Genomic DNA, 5,296 nt, shown 5'->3' on the forward strand with positions numbered 1-5,296 from the left:
TTACTTCATCTTTCCCTGTTTGGATCCCTTTTATGTTTTCATCTTTTCTTATTGCTGTAGCTAGGCATGCTAATAGTACATTGAAAAGAAGTGGAGAGAGTGGACGTCCTTGTCTCGTTCCTGAGTTATGAGGAAATGTCTTTACTTTTTGACCATTAAGTATAATGCTGGCTGCAGGTTTGTCATATAAAGCCTTTAATTTATTGAGGAATGTTCCCTGGATTCCTAGTTTATTCAGAAACTTCATCATAAAGTAGTGTTAATTAATGGATTTGTGTATATTGAACCAGCTTTGCATCCCTGAACTGAATCCTGTTTCATCATGGTATGTAATTTTTTGGATGAATTGTTGAATTATTTGGCCAAAATTTTGTTGAGAAGTTTGGCATTGATGTTCATCAATGTAATGTGTGTCTAATCCTCTTTCATTGATGATTTTCCTGCCTGGTTTTGGGATGAAGGTTATTATGGCTTCATAGACTTAGTTTGGTTGTGAACTTTCTCTTTCAATTTCATTGAAGAGTTGGAAGAGTATTGGTATGAGCTTTGCTTTGAAAGCCTTGTAGAATTCCGCTGTAAATCCATGTGGTCCTGGGCTTTTCTTAGACAGGAGGTCTCTTACTCCTTTTTCTATTTCAATGTTTGATATGGGCCTGTTTAACTCATTTACTCCTTTTCAGTTGTTGCTGGTGTTGAGTTGAATCTGCTCACCCACTGTGTCTGGTGCCTTTTTCCTGGACCCTCTCTGTTGTAGGTTTGGCGGGATGGCTATGGCCGCCACCAAAGCTGCCTCAGCCATGGCTAGAGCAACTGTTCAGATCTGTCTCCTTCCCTGGATTTTCCCTCTCTAGCCAAACTCTGTATTGTGATGGCACACTTGGTGTGATACTCTAGCCTAGTACTGTTCTCTGGAACACTAAAACTGCTTTCTATGCTAGAGATTGTTTAGCTTCCAGCTTCTCCTCCACTATCTTCCCTCACTTCTCATAAACATTTTCTTATTACAGGATTATTCTAGATTAGCTATGTTATGATTGATAATGAACAAGATTGACAGAAAGGTGGAGGAAAATTGTCTGCACTTCCATGAGGTCTTGACTTTTGTTTCACAAAATGTTATAAAAGCTCTCCATTATAAATCTAGCAGCTGCATTTCTAAATAGTCTTTGCATGCTTACACTTTCTGATAATGTTTTAATTCAAGTACTTCTCCTTAGAGTCCCATACCATTCAATGATGCTGTTATAGATCTTTGTTACATCTTGAAGACTGCTCTTGGTGATTAAGTTTGTGCTTTTCAAATTAGCTCTCACAATTCCATCCACAAAATGCAGACAAAAACTATCTGAAATAAATTTGTATCTGTTGATAGTGCATATATTTTATTTTCCATTACAAACATAGAATGTAGTAAAAATTTTCACAGAAATTACACTGCACTAGGTTGTGGGCAGAGTCTAATGAAAATAATATACTGTATTTATGTAGAGAATTTGAGCATCCAAAATTTTAGTATGCTTGTGGTCCTAAAACCAATAACTTACTTATATTGAGTGACAAATACCACTTGCTATAAGTACAGTTTTCCTTGTATGTTTTTAATATATATTTCATTGTAAAGATACTGTACAGAGGGGTTACAGTTACATAAGTAAGGTAATGAGTACATTTCTGATTGAGCATTTTTACCACCTCCTTTGTTTTTCCCCTACTATTCCTTCCCTTCACACATCCATAACACCTCCGTCCACCCCCCTCTAGTAGTATCTTGCAAATCTCATTGTTACAATGGGTCAACCTGTATCTTTTCCTTGTATCTTAAATGAAAAAATGCTGGCTTGTTTCATACTGATCTACTTGTGTAGACACACTTAAAAACATTTTCCAAGTCCAAAAGCATATAAATGAAATGCACATCATCTTTTGTAAGTTGTTATACTTGTGTTCTACACATTTATTGACAGGTTACAAATTATTCTCAAATTTTAATACATAAAAAACTTGCTTTTTTTCTCATTTTCGTGGCAAGGACATCAGCACGACCTCAGTCAACATTTCTCACTTTAGACTTTTCATATGGATTGGTTAAATTTTGACCTGCGCTCCAGTCTTCTGGGGAGTCACTCATCTGCTTAGGAATTGATGCTGGCTGTTGGAAAAGAGCCCAAGGAATGATGCCATTTAAAGCCTTATAACTTCATTCTTAACAAGGATATTGTCCTACTCCTTTGGCTGTTGGGAATGTCTACAAGATCAAGCACTCCATGGGGAGCTGGGAGACACCATATGACCTATAATTATTGAGAATTCCGAGTGACTTGCTATCACTTGTACTGCATTTTTCAAGTCGAATCTCTCTAAACCTACCAGTTGGAAGAGATGAGAGGAGTGGTAAAAGAACTCTTAGAGAAAAATACATCTTCAATACATTTGTTTCCAAACATTCTGTCTAAGGCATATTCAACAACTAGTGAAACTTGTGTTGGCTATATCTATGTGTCTTTCTCCATTTGTGCTTGTGTACATGTGTGTACATATGTGTGTATTTGTGTGTATAGTAACATTCTTGTGTACATATATGGCCCTATATATACATATATGCATATATAAATAAATATACATATATAAATATATGTGCATATATATATATATATATATATATATATATATATATATATATATATATATATATATATATATATATCAGGTGTTCAGTGATTTAATTTGCAGTTCCCAGCACATTGTCCTTATCACAAAGTGTACATGATAAACTGCTCTAAGGATCTGTGCTATATGAGGGGTATCCTTTGTACTCACTTCCCCCATTACCTTGTTTTTCATCCATGTGAACAACTTCAGCCTACTTTCCATAGGATAACTTTGTTTTTTTTACTTACTGATAATATAAGAAAAATGTTGTTTGTAAAAGAAAAAGAACTTTTAGGTGCCAGGCTAAAAGTATCTTATCAGTCCCAATGATTCGTATGAGATAAAATTTATAATAGTACTAAAAGTGAAAAGGAATTTCTAGAGCTGTTGTTTTGCCATTTCCATTGGCAAAGCATAATTTCACGTCACTGTTATAACTCTTAAAGAATGCAAGGGTAACTGATGGTCCCTATCATGTTCCCACAAAACCAGTTGATCCTGAAGGATAATAGTAGACCAGAAGAAATTCTAAATAGCAGACATGGAGCATGAAAGAGAAAGAGTAGAAAGGAGAGAGGGTGAAAGAGAGAGAAATATCATACTTAAAGTGCATAACAAATAAACGAGAAGTGTATGAGAATATTCATACTGCTATATTGAGACTCTACCTGTACATTTGAAGGTATTTGATGTATGATAACTCATCAACATAAAATATAAAGTTATTTTGATAAAAAATAAAAATGACTCAGAAGAAATTATAAATGCAAAAACAGTCTTCACAGAAGCAAACTCTCAGAAATATTTCTTGACTTTGAAAAGGATAAATTGGCTGCAGTTAGTGTAAACTTAGAAGTATTACAATTCACAAAAATATAAAAATGTGTTCACATATTTTGTTATATAACCCAGAGCAGAAAGCAAATATTGTTCAGATGATTTTTTAAATCAGTTTCTGAGGTGCTGGGAAGGTGGTTCAGTGGTAGAGTGCTTGCCTTGCATGCATGTGGTCCTGGATTTCATTCCTCAGCACGACATAAGCATAAAAAGATGAAAGTGGTGCTGTGGCTCAAGTGGTAGCGCTAGCCTTGAGCTGAAGAGCTGAGGGACAGTACCCAAGACCCAGAGTTCAAGCCCCACAACCAACAAATACAAAGCAAAAACACAAAACAAAACACAGTTTCTCAATTTTGTGTCCTCAACTCTGTAATACCACTACCTCAGCCTAGGGTTAAGATTTTAGGTGTGGACATTTATCAACACTCCTGATTCAGACTCTACTTGATAAAATTTGTAATCAATATTTTGTTTTTAGTTTTGCTCTTTGTAAATTCACATGCACCTATGAAAAATGGTGTGGCCATCCCAATAACATTTTCAAAGTACCTCTTAATCACGACTCACAAAAAGTTGTATTATATTACAACAAGGAAAAATTCTATAAATAAAGAAAACAATAATTAAATATTAATGATGACTAAAATAAAAAACAAAACAATTACCAGGGTTTTCAGTATTTGAAGTGTACACAGTAGATTTTACTATTTTCTCATATTCCTGTACATTTAAAATTGGATAAAGATATCAGTAGCCTTTAAATTTACCCACTAAGATTACTATTTATAGTTCATCTCATCATTTGTATGTGGCTTATATCAATATTTGTTCATCACTAACATATAATGTAAGGGAGCCCTAAAGATTTAACAGAAACTCTGTACTTAAAATCTTAACTCTTCACTCTGCTTCTTTACACAGTCGTTGCACCTTCTCATTAGTAAAGTTTCTATAAACTCTGAAATGTACATACTTACAAGTACATGCTACCAGAAATATTATATACTTTATCAAAAAATTTTAAGACCTGCCACCAGTCTTAATTTTGTCATATATAAGCAAATCCCAAAATTAAACATACTTAAAATATTAAAACTTTTAACAAACTTTAACATTTGCTGCAATGAACATTATGACAGGTGCCTTGTGTAGAATAATTGAATTCCTCCTCCTACACATCTCATGAACAACAAATATCTGGAATTATTTTGTTTTTGGCATGTCAACCTTGACTTTATTCTTAAATGTGTGCTTACATAAGAAATACATGGTTCTAAAATTTCACAATTCTTTTGAACTTACTTTTTGTTTAATTGTCTAGTTTAAGAAAATTAATTACTCTTTATATATAAAAATTGTTCTGTGCTCAATTTGGCTGCACATACACTAAAATTGGAACATACAGAGAAGTTCAGCATGGTCCCTGCCCAAGGATGACACGCAAATTAGTGAATCGTTCCATATTTTTACAACAACAGATGCTGGAAAGGATCCTACTGCATTCTTGGTGGGAGTGTAAACTTGTTCATCCACTTTGGAAAGCAGTTTGGAGGTTCCTCAAAAGACTCCACATAGAGCTCCCCTATTACACTGCAATCCCACTTTTGGGCATTCACCCAAATGATCATAAACAAGTCCACACTAAAACTACCACCACAACAATGTTTAATGTAGCATTATTTGCCATAGGTAAGATATGGAACCAACCCCGATGCCCCTCAGTAGAAGAATGGATCAAGAAAACGTTGTGAGTGTGTGTGTGTGTGTGTGTGTGTGTGTGTGTGTGTGTGTGTGTGTGTGTGTGTGTGAA

At 34.6% G+C, this 5,296-nt stretch overlaps 1 non-coding gene across 1 annotated transcript; it reads left to right on the forward strand.

Moving 5' to 3' along the window:
- Nucleotides 1-4,848: 4,848 nt before the first annotated feature.
- Nucleotides 4,849-4,954, forward strand: LOC138839082 (U6 spliceosomal RNA). The gene has a single exon (XR_011375833.1). It is a non-coding gene; the product is annotated as a U6 spliceosomal RNA (small nuclear RNA).
- Nucleotides 4,955-5,296: the final 342 nt, after the last annotated feature.

The sequence above is a fragment of the Dipodomys merriami genome, unplaced genomic scaffold (assembly GCF_024711535.1).
Source record: "Dipodomys merriami isolate MVZ:Mamm:240054 unplaced genomic scaffold, mDipMer1.0.p SCAF_2912, whole genome shotgun sequence".
NCBI lineage: Eukaryota > Metazoa > Chordata > Mammalia > Rodentia > Heteromyidae > Dipodomys > Dipodomys merriami.